A 9,996-nucleotide genomic window follows, 5' to 3' on the forward strand; every position below is an offset into this window, starting at 1 on the left:
CTTTCAGTACTGTGTCTGGCTGAATCTTGCGTCCGCTTTTTTCTGATTCATAGCAAAGTAAGACAGAGAAATGTAAAATAAATTCAAAGAATACAATAAGGAAGTTATCCTTAAGCTGTGTGGCTTACTTTTTAGACCATTGATAAAAGGTTCAAGTCTGTCTGGCATTTAGGTATACAGAGTACAAGATATCAGTTGTCAATTCACTCAACCTCTCTTGTACTTACAGTTTAATTAAATGAGGGTGGGGGTCCGGTCATTCATTCATTCTCTATACATACAAAATTATCCATAAAGGCTGCCTATCTCCAGTGGTCATTGGTTCATTGGAGAGGACAGGTCACCAGTTCACCACAGGGAAGCACAGAGACAAACCAGTTGACCCAACGTGCATATTTTGGGACTGTTGGAGAAAATATCAGGTAGAAAAAGAACCCTGAATAGAATAGAAGCAACAAGTAAATATCAAGTATTTCATTGCCATTTCATAGATAGCAAATATATACAAACAACATTGCATTTCTCCTGTCTGGAGAAAAGTAAAGCTTTAAGCAAAGATTTCTTCTGATGTAGTAGTTCAAACAGCACTTGGAGTAGTATTTGTCACATCTTTTGGATCCTAAGAAGCAGAAGGGCTTACCTTTGAAATCATTGAGGCTCATTGGTCAGCGATGTTTGTCCACTAGCCCAGCGTTTTTCAACCACTGTGAGTGATCGTCAGGTGTGCAATGGAAAATGATCCAATTTCACCTAATTGGTCTGAAAAGATTTTTTGAAAATGAATTAATTATCTGCAAATAATATGCCATTTTTCGAGTGTCTGTGCTGTAGTAGTGCCTGGTGGCTTAATCATGTAATAATTCCTTATCACTAGATGGCAGCAGGTAGCGAATTGCATTGTACGTTAAGACAAGAGAATTAGTGATGAGCATTGTGGATAGAAAAAAATGTACCATGGCTCAAAAAAGGTTGAAAAACACTGCAGCAGCCTCCGTTCATTTTTCATGGTAACCATCTCTTGTGCTGGCTGACGGATAGAAGTTTCCACCACCTTCATTACTCCTTTCAGCATATAGATTTCACAGCATATACACTGTTTTTTTGTCTGGCTGGATGGAAATTAGCAATCTGCTCTACCAGTACATCCAGCTGAATTCAGGGATGTTGCTATGGAGATGGTGCAAAACAAAAATCAGCAGTTTTTTACTTGGATGTGAACGTGCTGCATGTGCACTTCCAACTTTGAAAAATCCATCCTTTTATCCAGGGAACAAATATTAACAGGCAAAACCAGCGGCTGGCTAATACAGGTCCTTCTCAAAATATTAGCATATTGTGATAAAGTTCATTATTTTCCATAATGTAATGATGAAAATTTAACATTCATATATTTTAGATTCATTGCACACTAACTGAAATATTTCAGGTCTTTTATTGTCTTAATACGGATGATTGTGGCATACAGCTCATGAAAACCCAAAATTCCTATCTCACAAAATTAGCATGTCATTAAAAGGGTCTCTAAACGAGCTATGAACCTAATCATCTGAATCAACGAGTTAACTCTAAACACCTGCAAAAGATTCCTGAGGCCTTTAAGACTCCCAGCCTAGTTCATCACTCAAAACCCCAATCCATGGGTAAGACTGCCGACCTGACTGCTGTCCAGAAGGCCACTATTGACACCCTCAAGCAAGAGGGTAAGACACAGAAAGAAATTTCAGAACAAATAGGCTGTTCCCAGAGTGCTGTATTAAGGCACCTCAGTGGGAAGTCTGTGGGAAGGAAAAGGTGTGGCAGAAAACGCTGCACAACGAGAAGAGGTGACCGGACCCTGAGGAAGATTGTGGAGAAGGGCCGATTCCAGACCTTGGGGGACCTGCGGAAGCAGTGGACTGAGTCTGGAGTAGAAACATCCAGAGCCCCTGTGCACAGGCGTGTGCAGGAAATGGGCTACAGGTGCCGCATTCCCCAGGTCAAGCCACTTTTGAACCAGAAACAGCGGCAGAAGCGCCTGACCTGGGCCACAGAGAAGCAGCACTGGACTGTTGCTCAGTGGTCCAAAGTACTTTTTTCGGATGAAAGCAAATTCTGCATGTCATTCGGAAATCAAAGTGCCAGAGTCTGGAGGAAAACTGGGGAGAAGGAAATACCAAAATGCCAGAAGTCCAGTGTCAAGTACCCACAGTCAGTGATGGTCTGGGCTGCCGTGTCAGCTGCTGGTGTTGGTCCACTGTGTTTTATCAAGGGCAGGGTCAATGCAGCTAGCTATCAGGAGATTTTGGAGCACTTCATGCTTCCATCTGCTGAAAAGCTTTATGGAGATGAAGATTTCATTTTTCAGCACGACCTGGCACCTGCTCACAGTGCCAAAACCACTGGTAAATGGTTTACTGACCATGGTATCACTGTGCTCAATTGGCCTGCCAACTCTCCTGACCTGAACCCCATAGAGAATCTGTGGGATATTGTGAAGAGAACGTTGAGAGACTCAAGACCCAACACTCTGGATTAGCTAAAGGCCGCTATCGAAGCATCATGGGCCTCCATAAGACCTCAGCAGTGCCACAGGCTGATTGCCTCCATGCCACGCCGCATTGAAGCAGTCATTTCTGCAAAAGGATTCCCGACCAAGTATTGAGTGTATAACTGTACATGATTATTTGAAGGTTGACGTTTTTTGTATTAAAAACACTTTTCTTTTATTGGTCGGATGAAATATGCTAATTTTGTGAGATAGGAATTTTGGGTTTTCATGAGCTGTATGCCAAAATCATCCGTTTTAAGACAATAAAAGACCTGAAATATTTCAGTTAGTGTGCAATGAATCTAAAATATATGAATGTTAAATTTTCATCATGACATTATGGAAAATAATGAACTTTATCACAATATGCTAATATTTTGAGAAGGACCTGTAGACTATGTATCCAACAACATCACATTTTGTGCACTCTCACTTGACTCTGTAACAAGTTGTCTATGATCATCTTTACAATTTGACATTTAAAGCAAATTATGTTTCTGTAGAGCTTCTGAGGTGTTAATCAGACATCACATTGATTTTAATAACTTAATTGTACTATTAGTTTAAAGTGTTCAAGTCTCTGGTGTGAAAAATGCAGATATCGACAGGAGATCCGGCGTTGGCAAACATTTATCCTAAATCTTAAAAATGACAGAAGCTGTAAAACACTTACAAAATAATAAGATTTAAATAAACAATTTTTATACAAAACTAAAATCAGGAATAAAACAAATGCTCAGACCAACAAAATGTGATTTTGTTTCCGATGGTTTAACAGACTTTCTGTGCGTTTCAATATTTTTACATCAGTATTTAAAAGGGACACAAAAATCCTAAAAGGTTTACTTAAAGTCAAAACATGCCATCTCTGCTACTTATTAGAACCTGCCAGGTGTTTGGACCCCAGCCATGGGTACAACATAAAGGGCCAATAAGAACTTTTCTGGAACTTTCAAAATAAATCGCATTAACCTACTTCCAGCACAGCCAGAAACGGGGTAACAGCGGACTTCCCGTGATGTCACTGTCCAAATAAAAACCCCGCTTTTGCAACAAACTGACCTCTTCCACGCAGGTCCCCAGAGGAACTGGATGGAGGGACACAGCGCGCTAATGTCTCTTTGCTGGCAAACAGAGATAACTCTTCAAACTGGATCCAAGAGTGTCATACGATCACGCGATCATATGCACCAAGTTAAGTAGAAATTAATTGCTGTTTATGTATATGGTATTCATTCATGAACGGGATAATTAAGGTACAAGCGTGGCTTGACTTTTCTCTCTGAGGTCTACAGAAGCAAACTGTGTTCTAGAGAGTTCCCAGCAGAGACCCTGTCTCAACAACAGTTTTTCCCAGTCTAAAGGAAGGACAACGGGACCGCATCACCGTGGCTACAGCAGTAACGTACAGTTTGGCCGGCCCGACAGAACGAGCCGCCTCACCCGACAGTTAAGGAGGTTAGCTGCAGTTAACCCTTTGTTCACTGTGGATACTTTCTTCAACTTCGTTGCCCCGGACAGCTTTTCCTCATCATGGTTCACGTAAGAGGTTGTGTTTTGGGCAGAGAGAAGTAGTTTATAATGAAATAGTCTAAACATTTTTCGTTTTATGACATTTGGTTTTGTGTGTGTTGAAAATTCAGCCTTCTTAGTGCTAGCAGATTATCTGCTCAGCACATGTGCTCAGTTTGTGTGTTGTGTGTTTGTGTTTTTTTTGTTTAGTTTTTTTTTTTTTAAGTTAAGACAAACCTTATTTAAAGGGTGATTTTAAACACAGATCGGCCATAACACGCTGTCCGCGCTTATGCATTTTAACCCTTTTATTAGTGGTATTTTAAAGGTAGGTGTTTGATTCTGATGATAAGCTATAAGCTTCTTTTGTTAGCTCCAACTGCTAACAGCTAAGAACACGTGCTTGCCTGCTGAAGATAATTTACCCAAAAAGGTTGTTCGTTTTCAATCTAGGAAATAATATTTCCCTAAATATTATTTTACTAAACTTGATAACTAAGTAAACACCATTAAGCCCCATTTCTCCAGAAAGATTTGGTTCTCATTCAAAATAATATTTCCTAAATATTATTTAACTATTTCCTTAATAATATTTCTTTAAATATTATTTTAATAAATAAGGGCAGCTAATTAAACACCGTTGAGAATTGGTCATCCAGAAGGTTGATTTTATTCAGCAAATATTATTTAATAAAATATTAAAGTATTAATATTAATAATATATTCATAATCACAACACAGGGCAATCCCAACAAAACTGCGTGTACCACTGTTTTATTAAATATATCTTTAAAACACTGGGAAAGTGATATCTCAGTAATTATTCAATGTGAGAAGGATTCTGCATACATGAGATTAAAATGTTGCTAGTAAGTAAATAATTGCTAAAGTACTGAAATAAAAAATAGATTCTTCATTTAGGCTGTGGAAAAAACTGTTGTCATGGCTTTCAGACTTTTTTAAACTTGAGATTTTTATGTTCTTAGGGGAAGATAATCAAATGGGAATTTAGAAATAACCCTCGACAGGAGTTAAATCAAACTGTGCTAAAGTGTAACTGAGTAGCATTGTCTTTTCGAGCACTGACCTTTAAAATCCTCCAGTGACCACAAGTGACCTTTCATGAACAACGAAAGCCAAAAAAGTAGCTCCAAATTACCCACTTACTCTTTCCTTCCAGTTATTAAAAAGCTCTCAGGCTTAGCATGCAACATTATTAAATGGAATTAAAGGTCTGATGGGCTTTAAATATTACCAGTGTTGGTGAATACATTTTACTTTCATGTAATCAAGAAAAATTAAGCATCTGTTCTTGGTGTTTGGTTTGCCTTTTGACTGTTTCCATAAATTCTATTACATGTCCTTTAAATTCAAACTACACTTTTATTATTTTTTCTGAATCTTTCCCTGTCTTGATAATGTTTGCCTGTAAAGGCAAAAAAATGTGAAGTGTCCTTAAAAACAAAGCACATTTTCTTTGTTTTCAATAAAATCTGTATTTTACTCTTTTCTACCATTTACAGGTCCTTCTCAAAATATTAGCATATTGTGATAAAGTTTATTATTTTTCATAATGTAATGATGAAAATTTAACATTCATATATTTTAGATTCATTGCACACTAACTGAAATATTTCAGGTCTTTTATTGTCTTAATACGGATGATTGTGGCATACAGCTCATGAAAACCCAAAATTCCTATCTCACAAAATTAGCATATTTCATCCGACCAATAAAAGAAAAGTGTTTTTAATACAAAAACGTCAACCTTCAAATAATCATGTACAGTTATGCACTCAATACTTGGTTGGGAATCCTTTGGCAGAAATGACTGCTTCAATGCGGCATGGCATGGAGGCAATCAGCCTGTGGCACTGCTGAGGTCTTATGGAGGCCCAGGATGCTTCGATAGCGGCCTTTAGCTCATCCAGAGTGTTGGGTCTTGAGTCTCTCAACGTTCTCTTCACAATATCCCACAGATTCTCTATGGGGTTCAAATCAGGAGAGTTGGCAGGCCAATTGAGCACAGTGATACCATGGTCAGTAAACCATTTACCAGTGGTTTTGGCACTGTGAGCAGGTGCCAGGTTGTGCTGAAAAATGAAATCTTCATCTCCATAAAGCTTTTCAGCAGATGGAAGCATGAAGTGCTCCAAAATCTCCTGATAGCTAGCTGCATTGACCCTGCCCTTGATAAAACACAGTGGACCAACACCAGCAGCTGACACGGCACCCCAGACCATCACTGACTGTGGGTACTTGACACTGGACTTCTGGCATTTTGGCATTTCCTTCTCCCCAGTCTTCCTCCAGACTCTGGCACCTTGATTTCCGAATGACATGCAGAATTTGCTTTCATCCAAAAAAAGTACTTTGGACCACTGAGCAACAGTCCAGTGCTGCTTCTCTGTAGCCCAGGTCAGGCGCTTCTGCCGCTGTTTCTGGTTCAAAAGTGGCTTGACCTGGGGTATGCGGCACCTGTAGCCCATTTCCTGCACACGCCTGTGCACGGTGGCTCTGGATGTTTCTACTCCAGACTCAGTCCACTGCTTCCGCAGGTCCCCCAAGGTCTGGAATCGGCCCTTCTCCACAATCTTCCTCAGGGTCCGGTCACCTCTTCTCGTTGTGCAGCGTTTTCTGCCACACTTTTTCCTTCCCACAGACTTCCCATTGAGGTGCCTTGATACAGCACTCTGGGAACAGCCTATTGTTCAGAAATTTCTTTCTGTGTCTTACCCTCTTGCTTGAGGGTGTCAATAGTGGCCTTCTGGACAGCAGTCAGGTCAGCAGTCTTACCCATGATTGGGGTTTTGAATGATGAACCAGGCTGGGAGTTTTAAAGGCCTCAGGAATCTTTTGCAGGTGTTTAGAGTTAACTCGTTGATTCAGATGATTAGGTTCATAGCTCCTTTAGAGACCCTTTTAATGATATGCTAATTTTGTGAGATAGGAATTTTGGATTTTCATGAGCTGTATGCCAAAATCATCCGTATTAAGACAATAAAAGACCTGAAATATTTCAGTTAGTGTGCAATGAATCTAAAATATATGAATGTTAAATTTTCATCATTACATTATAGAAAATAATTAACTTTATCACAATATGCTAATATTTTGAGAAGGACCTGTATATTAATAGAAGTTCCTGATATGTCAAAGGATTTGGATAAAATTCTCAAAGTGAGATTCTGGTAAAACCCTATAAATAGTTAATATCTTACCTTTGGTGAATAACTCTCTTGGTATTTTCATTTAGTATAAAACCAGATTAGTTTGACCTAGAGGCTGAATATAATGGCTCAGTAGGGCCACGACCAAAGCAGTTTTGACCTTCTTAAAGTAACTCCAATCTCAAAAGTAGTGGTTTATGCCACACTATTCCTGAAATTTCATCACTTCTGCATTGGGTATTTATTTAAAGAGAAACCAACAAGTATTTACATGGATAATGGAGGTAAGTAGTGTTTTTTTTATTCTGGCCAGAGTAGTTGCCAGATGTAAGGCACGGTTAAAATAAATGAAATAACATTATTTTTGCTTTTTGATAACATTTGCTTTTTAATAACATTAACATTCAGCTGACTCGTTGAATCAGCTGATGAGGTGAATTGAAACAGCTTACATCTGACTAGCTTGTTTGCCTTCCACCACATGCAAGGATGCACCTCATTTTCCAACAGGCTTATGGTGAGATTACATCTTTCCACTACAAGAAGGAAACTATTACTGACAGTAACTTTACAGAACCTCGCTTTCAAAAACTCAAACCATTTTTAAAGACATTTACATTTCCTGGAATTGCTTTTATATCTGTTCTCAGTACTTATTTCTCTCAGTAAGAGAATTGGTGGTGCACCTCCCCCAACCTCCATTTGTGATGTAAACAATCAGCGGTTTCTTTTTAAATATATTCGCAGTGCAAACATAATGGTTTAAAGGTTCATAAAACAGTGTTTGTATCTCTGCTCTGAAGTTTGTAACACTGGAATGTTTTGAGACGGTAGAGGTCTGCTCTAATCTTGTTTGCTGTAACTAGGCATTAGCTTCAACCTCTGGAACCATCTGAATTCAAACTAAATGAAGATGCCAAGAGAGTCATCTACTGCAGATAAGATATTAACTACTTTTTGCAGAATCCTATTTTAAACTATCAAAACTATTTCTTCAAACTCTGGTCCTTGATGGCAGGTCTGCTGTAACTTTTAGATATGTATGTTTCAACACAACTAAATCAAATTATTAGAACATTAGCAGAACTCTGCAGTGCTCAAATGCATGCTGTGGAGGTAATGTAATGATTTAAGTATGTTGGACCAGGGATATATCTAAAGGTTGCATGACAAAGGCCAATGAGGACAGGAGATTGAGAATGATGCTTCTTAAACCCGCTGGGTCTCTTCTTCCCAAGACTTCATCAGTGAGTCTCCCCAGATGACCCATCTTCACACCCAATCCAGTCCATTCCCTTGCTCCCTTTCTTTAATAAACATCTCAACGCATATCAGTGTGGGGTGGTCCTTACCAGTGAAGAAGTAGACAGCAGTGCTTGTATCGGCCAGCCAACTATACACACAGAACTAGACATATTTTAGTGGGAGAACAGGTGAAAAACTGAATGATTGTTAGACGCAGCTGTTTTAGGATACTGAGGTAATGGTGAATTAATGGTGACTGACCTTTTTTTCTGTCCAGCTTTCTATAAAACTAGACAAGGCTGAAATAGAAAGTATAGCAAACCAGTTGTGTTTTCAGATCACCAGTGGGCACATCTTTGGATGTTTAAATATTTTAAACATTTAAGCAGCATCTGAAGGAGACCCTCAAGAGGTTGGTCCTCATCCATTTTCATCCCCTGGTGAGGTCTTTGTTGGATCCGTTGCAGTTTGCCTACCAGCCTGCCATCGGGGTGAATGATGCCAGCAGCTCTGCACCAAGCTCTGTCCCACCTGGCGGAGCCTGGAAACATTGTGCGGATCATGTTCTTTGATATCTCCAGTGCTTTTTATACCATCCAGCCAGAACTTCTGAGGGACAAGCTGGAACTTTCAGGATTGGATCACCACCTGTCCCAGTGGATACTGGACTACCTCACTGGCCGCCCGCAGTATGCGAGAACACAGGACTGTGTCTCTGACAGGCTGGTCTGCAGTTTGGGGCCCCAAGGGAACTGTGCACCATTCCTGTTAACCCTCTAAACTTCAGACTTCTCTATCAACTCCCCAGGCTGCAATTCTACGAAAGTTCTCTAATGACTCTGCCATAGTTGCCCTCGTCACAGGTGAGGATGGCCCAGAGTACAGAGAGTGGACACAGGGAAAAAGGATATTTCTATTTTATTTTATGAACAAACTATTTTTTCCTCCAAGGCATATTTAAGCCAAGCAAATGTTAGAAACTAAAAGTATAAACAAAGTATTGCCCTGCATAAATTGTGTCTTTTCTGGAAACCCCAAAGTTTCATATATATTTTGAAAAAGATAAATTTTACACATTACTTTCAAAGTATGTGTGATGTGTCAGGCATCAATTGGTGATAAATATTTATGACAGAATATATAAGTAGTTATCTTCTGTTTTTAGGTGTGTACGGATTATGATTATTGATTAATTAATATTTATCAAGAATTATAATTTAAAATCATAATTTTAAAAAAATGTAATTTCTTAACTAAAAATTATTACTTACGAATAGAAATCAGAGATATCCTCTGGTTATGTGATTATGGGCTCAAAGCTCTTTAATAATTACAAATTATTAACCAAAACCACCAACTGTCACTGTTTATTCAACCACTTCACTGAAGGTGTAGGATCTTTGACCTTGTTTTGACAGATAAATCACTCTTGCACGAAATAAACACAAACTTTTCTCTTAATTATATAAATGAAGATTTATTGAAGCCAAATAATTCTGATATACCATTATTCTGGTCCAAAAACCTTCACCTAACTAACAA

General features: G+C 38.9%; 1 long non-coding RNA gene across 1 annotated transcript; it reads right to left on the reverse strand.

The window, feature by feature from the left end:
- Positions 1 to 234: 234 nt before the first annotated feature.
- LOC124876044 lies at positions 235 to 1,132 on the reverse strand. Its single transcript, XR_007040198.1, has 3 exons — positions 954 to 1,132; positions 641 to 759; positions 235 to 436 (listed from the first exon to the last, which is right to left on the reverse strand). It is a non-coding gene; the product is annotated as an uncharacterized LOC124876044 (long non-coding RNA).
- Positions 1,133 to 9,996: the final 8,864 nt, after the last annotated feature.

This window comes from Girardinichthys multiradiatus, chromosome 11 (genome assembly GCF_021462225.1).
Source record: "Girardinichthys multiradiatus isolate DD_20200921_A chromosome 11, DD_fGirMul_XY1, whole genome shotgun sequence".
Lineage (NCBI taxonomy): Eukaryota > Metazoa > Chordata > Actinopteri > Cyprinodontiformes > Goodeidae > Girardinichthys > Girardinichthys multiradiatus.